Source organism: Delphinus delphis, chromosome 6 (genome assembly GCF_949987515.2).
Source record: "Delphinus delphis chromosome 6, mDelDel1.2, whole genome shotgun sequence".
NCBI classification, from domain to species: domain Eukaryota; kingdom Metazoa; phylum Chordata; class Mammalia; order Artiodactyla; family Delphinidae; genus Delphinus; species Delphinus delphis.
Window position 1 is genome coordinate 54,783,901 of NC_082688.1, and position 23,484 is coordinate 54,807,384.

General features: G+C 40.4%; 1 protein-coding gene across 1 annotated transcript in view; it reads right to left on the reverse strand.

The window, feature by feature from the left end:
• The window catches only part of GLIS3 (GLIS family zinc finger 3), a 615,291-nt gene that overhangs the window by 576,420 nt on the left and 15,387 nt on the right, over positions 1 to 23,484 (reverse strand). Inside the window, exon 2 of the mRNA XM_069540769.1 lies at positions 250 to 420. The gene's annotated coding sequence lies outside the window, so the exon portion shown is untranslated. The remainder of the gene's footprint in view (positions 1 to 249; positions 421 to 23,484) is intronic.

A 23,484-nucleotide genomic window follows, 5' to 3' on the forward strand; every position in this document is an offset into this window, starting at 1 on the left:
TTTCACAAAACAATAAAAAATGTTCATAAATCTTTTAATTGATAATTCAACTTCTAGGAATATATTTTAAAATTTCTCAGACAAATGTGCAGAAATGTTTGGACGAGTATGCTAACTGCAGCATAGTTTATAGCAGCAAAAAATTAGAATCAGCCTAAGTATCTGTATCGGAATTAAGTTTGCCTGCATATAGGAGAACATTTGAAATAATTATCATTTAAACAAAATAGAAATATATTTCTCTCTCACCTAAAAGAAGTTCAGAGCAGGTAGGCAATCCAGGGCTGATATGGAATCTTCAGTGTCATCAGAAACCAAGGTTCCTATCTTGCCAGTTCACCATCTTCAGGAAATCGTTTCCATCCTTCAAGGTCCATGGCACGACCATGTTTGCTACATCCTCTAGACATCACTCAGCACCTGGGAGAGCAAAGGGAGACTAGGTGGATTTCTGAGCAATTGGGCATGTTTAAATCATGAACAAAAGCTTAGAAGGATTGTTTCAATTACTGCACTGGACCAGGCTTACTGGATTTGACTTAAAATTCAGATTTTTCTTCCCACTTCTATAATGATGAGACCTACTAATGAAATTTGGATAATTAATAGAAAATTTCTTTAAACTACATTTTCTCTGTTCACCTGAGTACCGCATGAGTAAATTTACAATCCTACTGCTTTGTATCTCTTTGAAATTTTGAAAAACATTTTTATTTTAAAGCCTTTTTCAGAATGCTTTATTATCTCCATTTTAGAGGTGGGGGATTGAATTTCCCTTCCAGAGTCCAAAGTGTGAAATGGGACAAAAGGACCCCTCCTGGCATTCCTCTCCATCTTATAATATCCTCTTTCCTGTGCCAAGGAGGAAGTGAATCTATATATGTCTCACTCACTGTTTCTCTTGCCTCTTCTACCCATGATGCCCTGGGGCCAACAAAAGTTAATTTTTCTTTTACTTCCTCTTCCTGTCTCTCAGGACTTCCCCTAGTATCAGAACCAGCTACATAATTTTCAGAGCCCAGTGCAAAATGAATAAGGACCCCTTGCATAAAAATTATTAGGAATTTCAAGATGGTAACAGCAGAGCATTAAACCAAGTACGGGTCCCTTCTAAGCATGAGTCCCTGTGTGACTGGCCAGGTTGCACATCCATGTAGCTGGTCCTGCCTGTACACAGGTATTAAAGTGGTGGGTTTTGGACTTTCACTTTCCCTACTGATTCTGGCTTCTTGCTTAGACCTCAAGGCTGGTTAGAATAACTTCTTTACATTTAAAGGAGTCTGGACTTCAAGCTTATTTTCTTGTTGTGGATTCAGAGAAAACCTAACTTGGTGATAAAAACCGATTAATGTCTTTTTAAAATATAGTGAGCATTTCCCAACCTTTTTTCTGCCAGTCACACTGCAATGTGGGTGATAAGATTTTCAGGACAGGAAAATAAAACACCTGAAAATATTTTTAAAGCAGTATCCTTATCACAAAGGGGAAAAATAGAAACCTCTAATCTAAAAATAGATTATGAAACCAGAACTATTAGATTTGGAAAAGAACTGAGTAGAGGGACTTCCCTGGTGGCACAGTGGTTAAGAATCCGCCTGCCAATGCAGGGGACACGGGTTCAAGCCCTGGTCCGGGAAGATCCCATATGCCGCGGAGCAACTAAGCCTGTGTGCCACACAACTACTGAGCCTGTGCTCTAGAGCCCACGAGCCACAGCTATTGAGCCTGCGTGCAGCCCACATGCCTGGAGCCTGTGCTCCAGAACAAAGAGAAGCCACCGCAATGAGAAGCCCGCACACCACAACAAAGAGTAGCCCCCACTTGTTGCAACTAGAGAAAGCTCGTGCACAGCAACGAAGACCCAACGCAGCCAATAAATAAATAAATTTATATATAAAAAAAAGAACTGAGTAGAAATACAAGAAATAAAAATATGTTCATTTAAATAAAAAAAGAAACAACTGAGAATTAGTGAACTGAGAGCTGAAAAAACAGCAAACATAGCACAGATAAACTTTAAAAATTAAGAATTTGAACAAGACACTAAGAGACATGGAGGAAAGAAAGGGGAAAAGTATAATTCTAGTAGAAATTCCAAAAGAATGGAATAGAGAAATAGGAAAGAGGCAACATTTAAAGAGATAATGGATGAGAATTTTAGAACCAAAGATATACTTAAGTTTAAAAAATAAATAAGAACCACACTGAGTCATGAGCAGGATAAATAAAAACAATTCCAAAACATTGACACATTGTAGTGAAACTAACTATAGAATATTAAGAGAAAATTGAACAGAAAGAGAAGGCAGATTATCTAAAAATTAAAAATCACACATTTAGACTGGCTGCAGGCTAACAGCAAACTTCTCTTTGGAAGCAACAGATACCAGAAGAGAATGAATTACATCTTCAAAGTATTCAAGGGGAAAAACTGACACAATAGAATTCTATCCACAGATAAATGATCACTCAAGAATGAAAGTAATATAAATACACATTTTATACATCCAAAGCCCAAGAGAGTTAACTGATCCTCACCAAAAGAACTACTGAAAGAGAGACTTTAGCAAGAAAGAACAAGAAGGCAGAATGAAGGATGGAATTCAACAGCAATGGTGAGAAAAGAAAACAAACAAAACAGCTGTAAAAATGTTAGCTAACAATAACAAACACTCTTTTGTATTTAAAAACAAGGTAGAACTCTAAACAACAGTTAATATGGGAGACTGAAGAGGATTGTCTATAATAAAAATGTGCTAAATTCCTTGTTTAGAAGGATAGTATAAATTAACTTCAGTATTTATTTTAAAATAATGTGAGTTATGTATAACAAAATTTTAAAGGTACCTACTAAAGGACTAGAAATAGAATGTGTAACTTTCAAACTAGTAAAAAAGGGAAAATAAAGAAATGTGACCATCTAATAGAAGATGAGAAGAGGGGAAAAGCAAGCAAAATGGAAAAACAAAAGCAAACAAAAAAAACTAAAATGGTGTAATTCCAAATATGTCATATACCATAAATAATATAAGCAAAGAAGACTCATCCACTAATCAAGATATTCATGGTTAAATCAATATTGAATGACAAAAGCAACTTGTAAGATGATATATACAAAAAAATATATGTAGGGTAAACTGTCCCTCTTGCACATTTAAAACACACACAGCAGAAACTAACACAACACTGTAAAGCAACTAGACGCTAATAAAAATTAATTTTAAAAAACACACACACTAGTACATATTTTCCTTTGATATATAAGTATGCACATAAAAAGTATTAAAAATATTTTAAGAATATATCTTAAATTCATAACAGCAACTGTCCCTGGGAATGGGATAAGATAGAGAATGTAGAACAAAGGGGACTTCAATTTGATCTAAAATGTCTTATTTTTTAATTAAAAAAATACTAAAAGTAAATATAATAAAATGTTAGTGGGTATTGGGTAATGGTCTATTATTTTTCACACTGTTCTGTATTTTTTAAATTTCCAAAATTAAAAACAAACAAAATATAAATCAAGAAGGGAGGGGCGAGGAAAAATCTTTTACACAGTTCAGAAAATACTGTTTAGTGCTTGAGCTTATTACAAAGTAATCAAATATATATTTTAAAACACAAAAATACCTTTCTCTAAGAATTCTTTATTATTCAGATTTTACACTGAAAATAAACTTTCCATTTAACTGACAAGAATTAGTAGTTTTCATGGGCAAAAAGAGCAAAAAGTTTATAATCTGTATTGCCTAATGATGGACATTAAATGACAATGAAAGATTTTGTTTTGAACAAAATATTGTGGTGCCTAGAACTAGGGAGCATAAAATGGTACCCAAAGTACTGTCTGTCACTTATTGATAAGCCTTAGGTTTTTAAAATTAGTTTCTGAACCTCTTCAAAGAATCCAATTTTTTATCTGAGCTAGAAATCTGGACCACAAAGAAGTCATGTTCAGAGAAAATGAATGCACAGTTTTCTTTTTTAAAAAATTTCTGGATTCTGAATCTGGAGAAAAAATTAAACTAATAGTGCTTCTATTTGAGTTGTGTTTGGATCTAAGAGATTTAATTTAATCTCTAGAGGGTTAATAGCTGTTCTTGGTTAAGAAATAAGTAAGCTAGATCATTTTTTAAAATATCCTCCGATTCATGAGGTGTTCAGTGTAAACTTGAACTATCATGTTTATGAAGTTAGATTCACAACTGATGTGGAAAGGTGTATTTTTGTCATTATAGAAGAAGCTTGTCTTGGTTCACAGTATTCCTCCTTTAAATAAAAAATGCAGCCATTGTCTTGAGCCTTGCTAACATCAGTAAAGCTCAGGCAACACCCAGTAACACCCTCTTTTGGGTGGCTAACTGATTTTCTCAAGGTCATGAAGGCATATGGCTCAGGAACAAGGGGAAAACCTGAGGCTGGCCCGTGGCTACTAAAATTACATTAGGCTTTTTATGTAAGGTCTCCATCATTGATCTCCAATTTTAAAGTAGCTCACAGTTCAGCTTGGATCGTTTGGCCTGTGAGGGCACGAGAACACAGTTGGCTGAGGCACAGTGGGGCATCTTGGGGGTAAAACCAAGAGACTTTCCTGATCTCCAGTATCAGAGAGCACAGAATGGTAACCAAATAGCCATGCCTCTTACAGATGGTCATTAAATGAACTCTGTCTTGGATTAGGCTGTCTCTATGTAGAGAGATTTCTTCCATTGGCCACCCATAGGCTTTCATGGGCACAGAGATAATCAGGACCAAGGCAGGCCTGAAGGGCTAGGTGTGTTATTGGGCAGTTCAGCTTGCCCTTGTACCTTTGTGCCACAGACTCCAGGAAACAACACTTTGATGGAGTGGTCAAAAGAATGAATTGGTCATAAATGAATATTCTCAGACATTGCCAAAAATAAATATTTTTTGCTTGGTGAACCACTGAAAGATTTTGTGAACTGTGAAAGAAAAACATCCCTTTGCGCAAAACAAGTCCTACTGTCTATACATTTAGCAGGTGTAAGTGGAGACTCTTCAGGCTAAGATATGGGGTCCTCCTTCAGAGCTCTAGTCCTTAGTGGTTTGTTGGTTTATTGGTTTGGTCAGGAGGTCAGTTAGCTCTCTGGAAAGTTATGCCAGCCTGGAGTATGGCAGCCACCTCCCAAGACTCGGTTTCATCTTTTATCCCTGAGCAAACAAACACAACTTGACCCAACCTCTTTTTCTCTCAGACTCTGAGAACTGTCCTGTCTTGATACCTCTGTGCCACTACAGGCTAAAACTGTTGATGCAAAGGCGATCAGACTTCTGTGCCCCACTGACCAGGCAAAAGCACAGTTGGGGGCAAACTTCTATCGGCAAGCAACCCTCAAAGCCTCCACTGTCTTGTTGTGAATGCAGCTGCATGCTATATGATCTGCTTTTCTGAAGTCTCAGGCCTCTGACCTCAGGCAGCTTTTTTTAAAAGATGAGAAGGAGGTGTTGAAGTTCACCAGCACCAAAACTAATCAAGTCTAGTGAGCCTCAGCATTTCCAAAGTTCAGGGGCCAGGGTTTGTCTCTGGATTCAGCCCAGCTCAAAAATGACTAAGGCATTTCCAGAACTGCTTCTGGGTATTGGCCAAAGGGTGGGATGTGTATCTGTGCATTACTAACAAAACTAAGGATTGCACTCTGATTCCTTGCCTGAGTGTCTCTCAACAGGTCCAAGGTCAAGAAGTTACCCAAAAGGGGGTCTTAATCAGTAGTAGGCTAGAGTCTGCGATGCTCTTGAGCTAGATCTAGATTCCTCCCATAAACCACACAACAGAATTGTTCTCAGCTGTTTCTCCTGGGGCCTGCATATCCCCTGCAAGGGGATAGTATGCTCTGAATTACATATGCTGTACTTAATTTGGCACCTCTATCTGTTGAGTTGCTTTATTTCTCATGTCTCCTCTGTACCACTTCAGGAAAACTCTTAATACCCAAGAGGGCTTTTTTTTTTTAGTATACTTTTAAAAATAAATTTATTTATTTTATTTTTGGCTGCCTTGGGTCTTTGTTGCTACACGTGGGCTTTTCTCTAGTTGCGGCGAGCGGGGGCTACTCTTCACTGCGGCACGTGGTCTTCTCACTGCAGCGGCCTCTCTTGTTGTGGAGCACGGGCTCCAGGCGTGTGGGCTTTAGCTGTTGCGCCACGTGGGCTCTAGAGAGCAGGCTCAGTAGTTGTGGTTCACGGGCTTAGTTGCTCCGCGGCATGTGGGATCTTCCCGGACCAGGGCTCAAACCTGCATCACATGCATTGGCAGGCGGATTCTTAACTACTGGCCACTGGGGAAGCCCCCAATGGGGCTTTTAAAATAGGGCTTTTAAAAGAGAATACTATGCTAAACTTGCAAGTCAGACAACTAGAAGCAAAGGTATATGAATGAAATTAGATACCCCAATAGAAACTCTTGAGTATTCCCTCAGGCAAAACTTCCTAATCATTTTCTTTGTGAATAAGATTCAGTTCATACCCTTACACCAGGAAACCTCTCTTTATGTTGTGAGGAAGAGGACAGAGCACCCCTTTAGTAGGCATGAGGTCCTTAGCCAGAGTTACTTCCTTGAGTGCATGATGATTCCTTTCTCTTTTCCTGTAATTAACATAGTTATATACTCTGGCCTGCAATCTTAATTTTTATAGGTGATATTGGCTGTAATAACTACTTGCCCTCCAAAATCCATTTGCTCCACCTTACTGAGTCCAAAACCCCAGTGCACAGAATTGTCCAGACACAGTTAAACATAGAACTCATGTGCACATGTGCACTGTTCACAGGGCTTTCTCAGGCCTTTCTCACTGTGGTCCTGGGACCAGGAGAACAACCACACTGACAGCCCTGGGGTGATGCATATGTTGTCCATGAGCTCCCCGGTCAGATGTCATTCTCCCTCCAGAAAGATATACTACCTCAAATTCTAACTTCAAAGAGTTATTCCTTTGGGTGAAGTCACTGTCATCTTCAAGAGTTCCCTGAGGCAGGAAGGGGAATGGAAAGTGTCCTGACTGTGGAGTTGGGCAGATCTGGGTCCCAGTGCAAACTCTGCTACTTACTAGCTGTGCAATTATGGGCCAATGACTTAACCTACTTGAGCCTCAGACTGGTCTTACAACCAACAACTTTATAGAGCTCCTAAACAACAACTTTATAGACCCAACAACTTTATAGAGCTCCTATAAGGCAACATCCATTTAGGCAACATATATAGAGTACTAAACACATGCCTGATATACAGTGTAGGTTCCAATAAACTGTAGATGTCCCTATGATTATTAAACACAAGCATTTCCAGGAACAAAGTTATTAATACCTTGACATAAAACAGACTACTCAGCTTACTTTGTAATGGTACTTAGCTAGATCAAAACAACGTACAGAATGTAGTTGGAATTAGATAGAACTAGCAACACTTCACAGCCCAGATAAGAAAGATTTCAGAAAAGAAGGGTAGGAAGAACCAAAGGCAAGCTTTATCACCTTTACAATCTGGCTCCCCACCGGACGCCATCCTATAATAGCTAGAGACACTGACTCAGTGAAACTGCTTGCCTAATATCATACAGTTAATTGAACAAGAACTGGAAGGAGAACCCATATACCCTGTTTCTGGCCCTGGGCTCTTTTCGTCAAATGGTAAGCATACCTATATGATGGTGAAAAGGTCAGTGGTAGCAAAAACACTAGATCAGGAGTGAAAAACCTACTTTTAACTAGAAAGGAATATATGGAAAATTCCTCAGAAATATTCTATAACTTCATTGGACGTGGGTGTGTTAGCTATGATTACATAGATATATCCATTTGTCAAAATGCATCAACTGGACATCTCAGTTCTCTGCATTTTATGGTATGCAAATTACATATCAGTTAAATTAGTCAATAAAAATATATGTTTTCCAGCCCCAGCTCCAACACCAATTAGCTGAGTGGTCTTGGTCAAGTCAGTTCCCCTCTCTGGGCCTCAGCTTTCTTGTCTTTATAATGAAGCTTTATGATTAGACAAAGTCTAAGGTCCCTTCTAGCTCAATACTTTGATATGGTAAATAAGACCGCTTCCTTTCATTTCAGCCTCTATTTTATGCCTGCTGGATTCATAAGCAGGGTCAAAGAGATTGGCACACAATTTAGGGGAAGTGGGCAGGAACTTAATGCTATGTTGAGGGGATCCAGTGTCTTTCTTTTGCATCATTAACTTTCCAGCCGCACTTTAAAGAACATGATTGGTTTTCCACAGGGATCCGGCAATGCTACATGATTGAGCTGTGGGATGAGGATGATCTGGCCTCAGAGAAGTTGTATCTGCCACCAGAGATAACAACTTTCACATGGAGAGCAGAGAGAATATTTCCTGGACAATGGGAATGAATGACAGATATTAAACGGGAGGAAATTGAAGGCTCTGCCAAGTTTCATGATAAAATGCTATTTCTCACGGTAAGGTCAAGCTGTCTCTAGTGCAGCTACTGCTTTTAAAAATACAGAGGGAACAAAACACGTTCAACAGAGTGCATCAGGCTTTGCAAAGAGTATATGATCAAAGGCCACTTATTTCATTTATAAATGAAATTGAATGGCTATTATAGCTATAAAAATCACCAAGAGTGAATTTGGAATTTGCTGAAGTAACAGCTGAGAAACATCAGTAAGGAAATCTCTAAAGGTTTGAACCCAAAGCCCTTTGGATGTAAAATGCCCACTGATGTTTGCAATATTACGTATGTAAAAGGAAGGTTAAATTAGACTTTCATGGGAGAGCATTATGCCAGGAGCTAGGGTTAGCTTTATCGTAATACATTATCAAGTGTTTTAAAAGGTAGAATATACTCACTAGCACTAAATCTTATAGTGTTCAAAGACCAAGAATCTGAAAACAAAATTTAACACATACAAATCATTGAGTATTAGTGCATTTACTTATGCAAATAGGATAAAAATAAAAGTCATACTTTAGTCTCAAGTTGCATTTTAAAAGTGAGTAGCAGGGCTTCCCTGGTGGCGCAGTGGTTGAGAGTCCTCCTGCCAATGCAGGGGACGCGGGTTCGTGCCCCAGTCCGGGAAGATCCCACATGCTGCGGAGCGGCTGGGCCCGTGAGCCATGGCCGCTAAGCCTGCGCGTCCACAGCCTGTGCTCCGCAACGGGAGAGGCCACAACAGTGAGAGGCCTGTGTACCGCAAAAAAAAAAAAAAAGTGAGTAGCAGTCTGCCCTGGTGGCGCAGTGGTTAAGAATCCGCCTGCCAATTCAGAGGACACGGGTTCAAGCCCTGGTCCGGGAAGAGCCCACATGCCACAGAGCAACAAAGCCTGTGCTCCACAACTACTGAACCCGAGTGCCACAACTACTGAAGCCTGCATGCCTAGAGCCCATGCTCCATAACAAGAGAAGCCACTGCAATGGGAGGCCTGTGCACTGCAACAAAGAGTAGCCCCCACTCGCCGCAACTAGAGAAAGCCCACGCGTGGCAACGAAGACCCAACACAGCCAAAAATAAAAATAAATAAATAAGTAAATAAATTTATTTAAAAAATAATAAAAGTGAGTACACTGCAATGGTTAATTTTATCTGTCAACTTGACTGGGTCCCAGGGTGCTCAGATGTTTGATTAAACATTATTCTGGGTGTGTCTGTGAGGGTGTTTCTGGATGAAATTAACATTTGAATTGGTAGATTGAGTAAAGCAGATTGCTCTCCCCAATGTGGGTGGGCCTTATCCAATCTGAAGGCCTCAACAGAACAAAAGGTAAGTAAGAGAAGAATTTGCTCCCTCTGCCTGACTCTCTTCTAGCTAGGACATCCAGCTCCTGCCTTCAGAGTCAGACTTGGACTGGAACTTATAGCATCAGTTCACCTGGGTCTCCTCTTTGCCAACTGCAAATCTTAGGACTTTTCACCATCCATAATCATATGAGCCAAATCCTTATAATAAATCTCTTTATATACATACACACACACACATATATAGAGAGAGAACCAATAGGAGACAGATAAATAGATATCGATATATAGATAGGTAGACATTCTATTTCTCTGGCTAATACAGACTCCCACAAATGACTAATCAGTTTATGTCATGTTAACATCATTCAACATTATGGAGATTAGCTATCAAACTTCACACTGAGCATAGGCTTTGAGCAAGCAGTTGTCCTTCTAGAAATTTATCCTACAGAAACACTTGGACCTGTGTGCAAAGACTAAGTATAAGGCTCAGGACCACTGCATTACACAGTGTTGGGCCAGGTGGCACCATTCCCACTGAGGCTTTGGCAATGGTGCCCTTGAAGCATGACAAAGATGTTCACTGTTACATTGTTTGAAATGTCAAGTGACATTTCAGAAGGGTGCAACTTTCAACTACTGGAGGCCAATTAAATAAGTTATGTTACATCTACATGATACAATTCTATGGGTATTTTATGCCTTTGTTGAAAAAAAATGAGGTAGATCTATATAATCTGATAAGGAAAGACATCAAACACAAGAAAGGCAAGGACAGAATAGTGTAGAGTATGTTCCCCTACACACACATGAACTGTAAATACTAGTTGCTTCTGGAAAGTGAGACTAGTGGCCAGAGTGATGAGGAATTCTACTTTTTGTTATACACTCTTCTTTAATGTTTTTTTTTTTTTTTTTTTTTTTTACCATGGCCAGGTATTACTTTTGTATTTAAAAAAACCTAGAGTAATACAAAAGTTCCCCCATTCATTCAGTAATTAAGGATCATATACCAAGCAACATGCTAAGTACCTTCCCAAGTTGAAGTGCTCCTCGTCCTGTGAAATTCTCTAGTTCGCTGGTGTAATTGTTCTTGGTAGTATAGGTGGTGCTGCTATTATTGTTTTTTTTGTTTTGTTTTGTTTTGTTTTGTTTTTGCGGTATGCGGCCATGGCTCACGGGCCCAGCCACCCCGCGGCATGTGGGATCTTCCTGGACCGGGGTACAAACCCGTGTCCCCTGCATTGGCAGGCGGACTCTCAACCACTGTGCCACCAGGGAAGCCCAGTGCTGCTATTATTGGTGGTGAAATATTACCTATCTCATTCAACAAATATTTATTGTGCACCTAATATGTGCTGGCACTCTTCTATGTACTGGGGATATATCATTGACCAAAAGAGACAAAAACCTTTGCCTTCATCATTCTTAAAGTCTACCTATTTACATCAGAAATTTTGCAGTCTGTGCATCACATTCATGTGGTCCTGATATACCTCATACAGTGAGAATCTCTACAAATGCTCCCAGAAGGATGAGCACACAGGTATCTGTGCACATTACATGTGTGTGCATATGTGTGTTTTAACATATGTGTCTGGGTTACAGTCTGTCTGGCATTCACATAGACAACCCTATACAGTGAAGTCTCTATTCAGAGCAGGTTACATGGGTGTGAAAAATGTCCCCATAACATGTAAAATCTTACTAACAACCAGAGTTATCTTACAGAATTCACAGGCAGCTCCCTCTGCTGCTGCTGCCTGAACTCCTCCACTCCAAAACCTTCCACTCTGGCTGCAGTTCAGGAGACAGCCAAGTCCCTAAATCCCAGGCTGGCTGTAGTTTAGGAGATGGCTGGGTCCCTAAATCCTTAAAACTTGTCACTAGTCCCATCCTTGGCATTTCCATCTGGTAAGACTATGCCAGCTTATAGAGACAGAGGTTTGCATTCACCAAACGGAGACTTCAAATACCTCATCTGGGTTGTCATCCTAGCTACCAATCTCTGGGGATTGAAAGGAGCTCCCTCCAACCAAGTCAAGTTTAACAGTTGTTCCAGCATGTACTAAACCCCAAATGTCAGGAATGCCCACAGCTGTGCACACCCATAGATACATACATGTGAATCTCCTCATGCACTTACTTCTTTTTTTAAAATTTATTTTATTTTTGGTTGCGTCGGGTCTTCACTGCACACGGGCTTTTCTCTGGTTGTGGCGAGCGGGAGCTACTCTTCGTTGTGGTGCACGGGCTTCTCATTGTGGTGGCTTCTCTTGTTGTGGAGCACGGGCTCTAAGTGCACGGGCTTCAGTAGCTGTAGCACATGGGCTCAGCAGTTGTGGCGCACGGGCTTAGTTGCTCCATGGCATGTGGGATCTTCCTGGGCTAGGGATTGAACCCGTGTCCCCTGCATTGCCAGGTGGATTCTTAACCACTGCATCACCAGGGAAGCCCTGTACCTACTTTTTCCCAACCTCTTACTGGTTCCACCGCTGGAGTGCCTGGAACTGGCATATGGCTCATCAGACCTTTTCTGTTTCCTCTTCCACTTTGACCTTGTAGATTCACCTGAACTGCTTTTGGAACCAGTAGCCTCAGGAAGTCAGGAACAGCTGCTTACATTCCTTCAGGGCAAAGATCAGGACAGATTTCTGATTGTTATTTCTACTATAATGAGACTAAGGCCTACAGTCTTTCTGGCTGACTCCTCTGAGGAGCTACTGCTCACCTTTCATCACCTTACAATGATTCCCTCCCATATGCAGAGGAATAACAGCTTCTGCCTGGTGACAGGGGCAACATAGCCAATAAATGTTTTATTTAACATTTTGTAGAAATAACTTGGGAGTACACAGTACTCATGAGATGCCAAGACCCAGCTTTTAATTTAATTTTAGAACTAACATTTATTTTAAAAGGTAGAGTTGCCTGCAATGGCTCCTGGGAGTACAATAAGCAGACATAGATTTCTGCTGAAGTTAACATCAAGAACTATTGAACTGAGGGAATTCCCTGGTGGCGCAGTGGTTAAGAATCTGCCTGCCAATGCAGGGGACAGAGGTTTGAGCCCTGGTCCGGGAAGATCCTACATGCCACAGAGCAACTAAGCCCATGTGTCACAACTACTGAGCCCGTGAGCCACAACTACTGAGCCCGTGAGCCACAACTACTGAAGCCCGTGAGCCACAACTACTGAAGCCCACGTGCCTAGAGCCCATGCTCCACAACAAGAAAAGCCACCACAATGAGAAGCTCACGCACTGCAACGTAGAGTAGCCCCCGCTCACCACAACTAGAGAAAAAAATTAAAAACAATCAATTTCAAATAAATAAAAGTATTTATAATTAAAAAAAAGAGTTATTGAACTGAGAACTGTAGGCTACCCTGGTCTCCACCTCAGTCAATAATTACATTGAAAAATAATTAAGCTTCATGTTAAAAAAAGCAAGTACCAATATATGTATTCTTACTTTTTTTCATGCTGACACAAATGTCAGATAGAGAGAATTTTAATAGAATACCAGAATTTGCAAAAATTTAAATTACAGAAATTAAAGCCTACCTATGCTATTCTCCATCTCCTAACGAAGTCATCATTTCCCTCTGCCATCCTTATTCAACAAGGGCACTTGCCTTGTACAGACAGCACTGTTTGTTCCCAAGGAGGCAGCAGGCTTAGAAACACTGGAGGCATCATCTAAGCGTCTGACCCACCCCTGGCTTTTAGATTGCTTGACAGCAAAGGGCTCTGTGTCTCAACATGTCTTCCAAGAGTGAAGGGATACAACAACAGAAGAACACATGACTGACTACATTTGGTTGTTATAAGAAAAACATGATCCATCTCAGAGACACTGTCACTCTCCCGAAGTCCGCCTGCATCTTGCACCCGGAAAATACACACTCTCAGACGGATGTGGCTGATGGCTAATAACACTTTTACAAATATTATTAATATTAAATTGCTATCATTTAAATAATAACTGCTAATATGCTTTAAGCTCTTGGCATTTACCATGCCAGCTTTGGCCCTTTACAAGGATTACCTCATTTACTCTTTATATTAACCCCATAAAGTTGATAGTACTGGCCGTATTTTATAAATGGAAAAAACAAACAAACAAAAACCCTCATTCCTGAGAGTGTTGCTGCTGGCAATGGTGGCCGTTGACAGCTCCCAGTTGCCCCTCTTGGGGAATTGCTCTCTGCAGAAGGGAGCGGCTTCACTCAAGGTTATACCCCTCCCTGTGGGCAGTCTGTATGTAATGGCTGGTGGATGGAGGGGAGTACCAAGAGTCTGGCCCTCTAGCGTCAAGAAAGGATCCCTCTGATGATCCCAAGGATTGGCTGAAATCTCTCTTGCAGTTGCAGGGCAGTTCAATTTCTATTTCTGCCCAATCCTGTTTCCCTCACTCCCTTGAAGGTAATGTCCCATTTTCCTCGGGAACTCAATCTGAGACAAAAGTTCTTGTAAAAAAATTATTTGATGGTTGGTCTTTTTCCCTTCTATACCGAGTGTCAACAAGGTTCTACATGCACAGAGATTTAGATTTACAAAGCTGTGGTGTATGAACTGTTCCTTCCTGGGTAATTCACCCAAAGGGCCAAGATCAATCCTCAGATAAACCCTGAGTGGAAGCTCAAGCTTCCAGATCCCCACATTCCTACCCTAGTCACTCTATAAGCAGTCCTCACTTCACCTTGCTCCAACCTTGCAAATATATCTGGGAAGGCTTGGCATCAAAAGTCAGTGAAAGCTCCTAACCACATTTCCTGACCTTGTAACACGATGACTCTATTACACCTTAAAACCCTGAATTCGGTTGCACATCAGTAGAAAATCTACGGCCTAATTTGAAGCTCCTTCCCTGACGATGAAGAGAAGGACCTTGTAATCTAAGAAGTTTTTATTTTGTTTTTGCAAGTTTAGAATGTTATCTCTCTTCTCCCCATCCAAAAGAAATAAAATGTGTGAACAGTTTTATGAGAAAATCCAAGAGAAATTCCAATGATCAGCTGATATTCTTTTTCTAGCTTGTAAGCAGAAATAAACGAGATAAATGGTCAGTGAACGAGGATATATTTACTTACACGATACTGAATCACTAAAAAGTGCTCATCAGTTCCCCCCAGTAACCTCATGTGCCTGGTGAAGCAACTTATCTGGTTAAGATAAGATCTAAAACAAGCTGTATATCAAACTAATCTCTCTTCCCTGAAACCAGTGGAGGGGGAGGATTTTTTAAATATACTTTGTACCATGGATTTTTTCCTTACTTCTTTCTTTCCTTCTTCTGTTTATCTTTCTTTCCCTGGTTTAAAAGAATATTCTCTCAGCTAGGGAGGAAAGGAAATTCACTTTTCTTCTGACTGGCTTGTGCACAACTGGAAATTATAAAAGAAACTGCTGTATCACTGATGCAGTAAGAAAACAGGAAGACAATTTTCATCCCCAAATGAGCCCTCTCAGCTGAAGCTCCCTTTGTAGTTGATGACCACATGCTTTCCATCTCGGCATGGGGCCAGTTTTACTAAAATCCTATAGCAACAGCTTATTTTTCAAACAACACTAAAAAAGGCACCTTATGATGAATTTCCCTTAAAGTTGCTCATGGTCATATGTTTGCCACCTTCAGTGACTCCAATGGGAAAGGATCTTACCTCATAGGGGAAAAGTCTGAACATTATTCTTATGATCAAAAACATTTGTTGGGGGCTTCCCTGGTGGCGCAGTGGTTGACAGTCCGCCTGCCGATGCAGGGGACACAGGTTCATGCCCCAGTCCGGGAAGGTCCCACATGCTGCAGAGCGGCTGGGCCCGTGAGCCACGGCCGCTGAGCCTGCGCGTCCGGAGTCTGTGCTCCGCAACAGGAGAGGCAGCAACAGTGAGAGGCCCGCATACCGCAAAAAAAAAAAAAAAAAAAAAGAAAAGAAAGAATCTGCCTGCCAATGCAGGGGACACAGGTTTGATCCCTGGTCCAGGAAGATGCCACATGCCGCAGAGCAACTAAGCCCGTGTGCCACAACTACTGAGCCTGCATGCCACAGCTACTGAAGCCCGTGCGACTAGAGCCCGTGCTCTGCTACAAGAGAAGCCACCGCAATGAGAAGCCCACGCACCACAATGAAGAGTAGACCCGGCTCCCTGCAACTAAAGAGAAAAGCCCACATGCAGCAATGAAGACCCAACGCAGCCAAAAGTAAATAAATCAATCAATTAATTAAAAAAGAATATTTAAGGCATTTAGAAGTCAAACACAAATTTTGGAGCAGAAATCCTATATACTGCAGTAGCAACGGTCCTGTCCAAGAGATGTTTCCTAGTGTCTGAGCTATTAATATTAAAAGGCCCCTTAATGGTCAGCTTCTCCAGCACTATTTAATCCAGACTGGATTCTTTCCACCTCTATCACATCCTCAACAAATAGGTACTCAGCAACATTTCTAAGTATACTGGTTTTTCATTTGTATCTTTGCTCTACCCATAGTAAATTCATTTAATTCTTCTGCTCTGAAAATACACACATATACACATACAACTGTCATTGATCAACACTTTGTACCAGCTAAGATAATCTCATAAGGGCTAGATGGCTGTTGAGGTTAATAAACTGGTTACAACCTCTTGTGGCAATTCTTCATGCCAGGCTCCAACAGCGTTCCCAGGAATGAGGACACAGAGCAGGACCCCCAGTCCAATATTACAAAAGAGGTTTCTATAGTCCTCGATCCTTTGCTTAAATTCCCCTTTAGTAACTCTGGTTCAACAGTAGTCTGGATAGAATTCCTATAGAGACTTGTATACTAAATGCTGAAACACATACAGTTGACACAAAATGCATAGTCAAGTTAAAAATCTGCCCTTCTGGGTTAAACCTCAGCTGAAAACTGAATGGTATACTCAAGGGTCTCTTTGTAAGAGTGGAAACACTTGATTATTCTCATTTGATCTTAAGATATCCTTGAGTCTACTGAAGAACTATTACCAAAAAGGACAGCTAATCCCTCTCTAAATCTCTGTAGGCCTTTGGTCTCTCTCTGAAGCTCATTCTGAAATACTAGATAGAACCTAGGACCACAGTATTTTTAGTGAACATTAGAAAACTCCCTCTTCAAAAATAGTGTGTGGTGGGACTTCCCTGGTGGTCCAGTGGGTAAGACTCTGTGCTCCCAATGCAGCGGGCCCAGGTTCGATCCCTGGTCAGGGAACTAGACCCTGCATGCATGCCACAACTAAGAATTAACATGCCGCAACTAAGAGTTCTCATGCCACAACTAAGAGTCTGTATGCCTCAACTAAAGATCCCACATGCCGCAACTAAGAGCTTGCATGCTGTGACTACAGATCCTGCATACTGCAACTAAAAACATGCCACAACGAAGATTCTGCGTGGCACAACTAATACCCGGCGCAGCCAAAAAAAAAAAAAAAAGAAATAGTGTGTGCTATATCCCCGGCAAGGGTAAATCTCAGGATGCGATATTTGGCCATTTTTAATTGTAAACAGTTCCATTAACAGGAGATCAGTTACACTGCTTAAGTAAATGATACTACCTTCAAGCAAAGGAATTGTGTGATCCCATTTAAAATGATATGAACAATGCTCACAATGTGTAATGAAGTGAATAAAATCAGTTTACAAAATAATAACCATAATATAATATTGCTTATTTATGTTTGAAAAATGACTATGTATGCATAGAAAAATATCTGAAAAGTTCCAAATGTTTCAAAATGTTAATAGTTTAACAGTGATTATTCTCTAAAACTGTGATCACACTTACTTTTTTACTTTCTTCTTTATATTTTCTATTATACTTTATATATATTCTATATCTTTATGCTGTCATCATGTATTGCTTTTATTTATTTATTTTTTAAATTAATTTATTTATTTTTGGCTGCGTTGGGTCTTCATTGCTGTGCGCGGGCTTTCTTTTGAGTTGTAGCAAGAGGGCTACTCTTCGCTGTGGTGTGCAGGCCTCTCATTAAGGTGGCGTCTCTTGCTGTGGAGCACGGGCTCTAGGCACGTGGGCTTCAGTAGTTGTGGCACACGGGCTCAGTAGTTGTGGCTAGAGCACAGGCTCAGTAGTTGTGGCACACGGGCTTAGCTGCTCCATGGCATGTGGGATCTTCCCGGACCAGGGCTCGAACCCGTGTCCCCTGAATTGGCAGGCGGCTTCTTAACCACTGTGCCACTAGGGAAGCCCATGTATTGCTTTTAAAATAAAACTATAAAGTGAAGACATGGGATATTCTTAACTGATAAAAAAATTCCACGTCCTTTCAATATGATTTCTTTATAAAAGAGGTATTTCCCTCTACAGAAAATTCTGTCTGTCGTAGGTCTTTCTCAGACACTATCATCAAACAGTAATTCTAGTTTCCACAAACATGCTATGAAGTATTATGTATGGGGAAAGGAAGGCAGTTGAAAAAGAGATGGCTTAACTATATGAAAAAGATTACATGAAAATGAGAAAGAGCAAATCAAACATAATGAAAACCTGAGCTGCATCTTATCACCCTGACTTGCTCACATGGAAGGACAAAAGTTAAGACTCCAAAAGCAGCAACGTAGATTACTACCCACTCACAGTGCTGAGAAGGCCTGCTCCAACTCACCCCATTCCATCAGCTGCCAAAATACTGTGTTCCTAAAATGCCACCACCAAGTATTCATTTGGGCTATCAAAATCTTTTCCCAAGGGTCAAGAAGCTAGAGAGTGTGCTGGGTGTTCCTACATTCACACATTAGAGTTTATTAAAAACTTACAGTAAATCAATTTAATCAAATGTCTTTGTTTCAAACTCACAGGTTCTAAGATTTCATTCAAAAGTGTAGATGAGAGAACAAACAGGGTAGGAGAGGTCCTTGGATATGCTTTGGTGGGGAACTGAAGTCTGATTTGGGTATGAGGGGATCTGGCATCCAGAAGGAAGAAATAGACCCAAGAAGGCAGGAGAGAACGTAGAAAGAGTGATAAGAATGGTTAAAGATAAACTCCACAATTTCCCAAGGCTCTATCGTATCCTCATAGCTGTATTTAACCAACCAAAGAAAATCAGTCCACTTGAATCTTTTAATTGGATTTTACTTGATCATATACCCAGCCTGAATCACTGCCTTTGTATAATTTTAAATAGAAGAAAGAAATACTGAATTTCTTCGGCTGGTTGCCTAAGCCTGAATATTCTCAAGTGAACCTAATGCAACGAGCTGGAAAGTGAAAAAATTTTACAACCTTTTCTTGGAATGGAAGGGAAAGGGATCTTTACCATGCCAAATAATTGGCTTGACTAGATTTTTCCTGCCTGAGATGACCCATAGCTTGGATGTCATGAAGACACAGCCTCTCTGTTTCTTTCCTGTACTCAGAAAAGGAACGTTCCATTCCACGCAATTCATGAATTTTAAAAACCATGAACCTTCCTTCACATTCCGGAGGAACACAAACGTTTTCCTGTCAGAGAGCTGTTTTGAGTATAAATGATCAAGTTATTGCGATGGTGACAGGGAGAAGCCTTTTCAGACTAACTTTTTGTTCTGAGCTGGCTGGAGGCTTCAGGACTAGGAAGGTCTGGACATATGGTTGGGCACAGAGAGTAGGGACTGAATTTACCAACCACCAACTGCCATAACGGCCTTGTCCCTGGAAAACTGCCGGCTGTTGAGCCAACTGCCAGTGCTACCATGCTGTCATTAGACAGTGGACCAACAGAAAATTACTTGACCACGGAAGACCGCTAGCTCCCTCTTGTGGCAGAGCACAATGGCTAAATCCTAGCACATTCCCATTAGAAAGACATCCCTGAATTCTACGATCGAAGGATGAAGGCAATTCCTGAAGCAATCCTATCAGCCCATTTGAGTAATGGCCTTTATCTACACACTTCCAGAGAGATAATATCTACAGTCTTTTAATTTCAATGACAAAAATCTTTTCACTTGAATTCATAAACTGTCCAATGATTCCCCATTGCCCTTAACATTAATCTCTAAAATCATTACCATGGTTTGTAAAACCCTGAGGATATATCCCCTATTCACCTCCCCAGCTACATCAATCATCACTCTCCCCATCACTTTACATTTCTTGAACTTTCTCTCTTCAATATTTTCACACTTGATTGCTGCCTCTGTTAGGAATAGTTGTGACTTCCCTTCCCCAACCTCACCCCATCTCATCTGGCTAAATCTTATGCATGTGCTAGAATTTAACTTAAAATATCACCTCCTCAGAGAAGCCCTTCTTGATTCCCTAAACTAGATCTCCCTGTTCAGTCCAAATTTAGCACCCTGCATTTCCTTACCTAATCACTCTTAACACTCAATTGTAATTGCTTATTTAATGTGTACCTTCCCCAGTCTGTCCTCTATGAGGACAGATACTGTGCTTGTGCTTGTCATCACTTTATCCTTTACACCAAACACAGGGACTTCAGATATTTATTGAAATAATGTGTTTGAAGAAGCAAATTCTAGGATGGAAAAGGAGGACCGACATATTATTGTGTGTCAAATATGGACAATGCATTAGGTTAGATATTTGGACATCTATTATTTCATTTAATCTTCATTTAATACAATTAAGGAAAGTATTATCATCTTCAATTTATAGTGAGGAAACTGAGTGGAGCTCAGAGAGGTTTTATGTAGCTTGGCCAAAGCTCTAAGGGAGAATATGTCAAATCCAGAATTCATACCCAAGTATAATTCCAAAGCCCATGGACTTTCTACTGCATGATGCCTCCTCTTACGTAGCCCAAGTTGACCACAGTCAATTCTTGCTTATTCCTGTCAATGAAAGCATCACATGGCTTGACTATTCTCAAATAGTGAATAATGCTAAAATCATCTCTACTAGGTGTTGTTTACTCTAGGTGGTGTTTTTGTTCTTCCATTTAAAAAGAGATATTTTAAAATGAGATATTCAATTTCTGAATATCTACAAAGAAAATAACTAAGTCACCCTGGTGAGCTTTCCCAACCAGAAGGCAACAAAGCATCATGAAGCAGAAAACAGGAAGAGGACAAAATTAGGAGGTAAGCATTAGCCCAAGCCTGAAGGATGACTTTGACTAAGCTATTTCATGTCTCTGAAACTTGGTTCCTCATTTTTGAAAAGAAGAGGATGGAATCCATTGTTCTAATTCAAAGTGGAGCTTGTCTCTACAAACTTGCTGATTTATACTTGAAATAAGGTGGTGATTTTGCTTGGTGTTAAAAGACCTCTTCAAACTCTTCAGTCAGAAAAACAAAAATCTTGTTTATGTTAACTAAGTCTTAATTAAACAGAGCAAATAATGCCCAAAAGAATGTTTTCTTTTTCCCTGAAAATTCTCTCCAACTACTATACTTTTAAAAGTAAAGAACTAGCCTCAGAATTCTAATCAGACCCCAAATGGTCCTTACATGCTTTCTTGTTATGCATCTTTTTAGAAATTTGCTTCATCTTAGAATTTCTGTACACCATAAAAAGATTCTCTAGTATCTTGACTGATCAGACCTTGAGGTCCTCCAATAATTCCTGATGAACTGTTCAGCTACTATTCTAGGTCTTCTAAAGAAGTATTCCCTAAGATGTTTTAAGAATCCCAGGAAGGTAAGACATCTTCCCAACCTAACTGTTCTCTGCAGCAACTGATATGTAGTTTGCTTTCTGACCTTGAATAAAAATACTTAACCTTCCTGGGCCTCTTATTCATAAAATGAGAGCAACAATACCAACTCTAAAGTTATTAAAACAATTTATTGTGAAATGTTTGTGAAAGCACTACTCAAAGGGCACGTCTCTGTTACATTGTGCCTGGGGCATCTATCTTCAAGTTCTACCAAAAATTCAAAATTGTGTTGAGAGAGTACTGTTCCATGGAAGGAACACTGGCCTGAGAATAGAAGACCCAGGTGTAGTCTGGGCTCTGACATACCCTAGCTGTAAGGCCTTGGGCAAGTAGTTATCCCGCCGCGGAGCACAGGTTCCGGACGCGCAGGCCCAGCGGCCATGGCTCATGGGCCCAGCTGCTCCGCGCACGCGGGAGCATCCCGAACTGGGGCACGAACACGCGTCCACTGCATCGGCAGGCGGACTCCCAACCACTGCGCCACCAGGGAAGCCCCCAAAGGATTTTGACAAGTTGGAACCATGTACCAGATCTAAAGAGAGTTTATCTAATAAAGTTCTATGTTCATGGCCAAAAAGCAAGCAACTAAAAAGGAAACATGAAATTGCAGGAGTACATAAATGAAGAGACAGTGAAAAGAATTGGAGACTGGAAGCGAAATGCAAATCAATAGCACTTTGTGGCTATCCAAAGTAATATTTGCATGGGCTTCTGTATCAGTAAGGAGCTTCCTCTTCTGCATGACCGTCTTCAGACAAGTAAGCAGCATCACTTTCTCAGACTTCTCCATGATGAACAGTCCTGTTCTTCCAATCCTTCCCCCTGAGCCATAGTTTGCTGCCTCATCACCATCTCAGAGTTGTGTGTTTCTTCTACGGGTCTTGTTAGATTTTTGGTTGCAAATATAGGTCTTTATCTCTTTTAAATAAAGCTCTTTAAACTTGGTTCATTTGGTTCATTATTCCAGATCTTCAAAATCTTCAGGGATTTTGATCTGCTCACAGTCTTTTTTCCTCTGGATGGCAATGGGATCTCAAACTATGGGTCATGTGGAAGGACTGAAGGAATGGGAGCTGCACAATGTCAGGTTTTCTAGATACTAAATATACTATATTTAACATGTATGTATTTTATATATAACAAATATATTTAAGTATTTTATATAACTATATATAAATAAAATATTTTATATTTAATTAATTATATATTTTCTCTTTCTTTCAACTAAGGAATAAGAGATCCACACCATACTCAATGTACATTTCATGAGGTAACTAGTCCTCTAGTCAACAAGACATTATTTCATGAAGACTCTGGAGAAAGAATTAGAATCCTCTGGGGAATTCAAAACAAAACAGCAGAACTGGTCCCACTTCTAGAGAGAGGGACTTGAGATAAACATGTATGAATTATATAGGAACCACAAATGAGTGAAACTTCAAAAGGCAAAAGATATCCCTCCTCCAACCTAGATTCAGCTTAAAAGACTAACGTTTTTGTAAATGAAGGGGGGAACTTGCAAAGATAAAATATTGAATGTGTATGCCCCCAAAAGTTAATAGTGACCCAGGATGGTTGGAATTATACTTTGCTTTGATTTTTTCATTTTACTCATCTGTATTGTCTAATGTCCTGATTTTTGTGATAGAAAAAGATATAATTTTTTGGTTCTTAAAAAGATTCATATATAAACTGTGTGGTCAGGTCTGGCTCCCAGGCTTGACATCTCCTCTGTTCCTCACAAAAAGAACAGTATTTCTCCCTGCTGATTCAGTGCATGCCCATGACAAATCCTGACTGACGGGGACAGAAGGCATGTAAGTAGCCCTAGTACATTGCCTCTCATAAGCTGTCCCCTCAGCTTCACTCCACTTCTTCTACTAGATACCACCTCAGTCCTAAGCCCCAGACTCCTCCGTAGATGAGTTAATTCTCTCCTTCAAGCTTCTGTATGTGGTCTGTGTTGTTCTGACCACTCACCCACCTGATGGCTGGAACCCTGCCCACAAATCCCAGCCCAGTGAAGGCAGTTCCAGTGCTTTTCCCTGCCTGGACTTGCCATTGGGACACCCAACACCCCCAGTGTGTGGCCCTCCTTGCTGACCTCTCGTTGTGATCTAC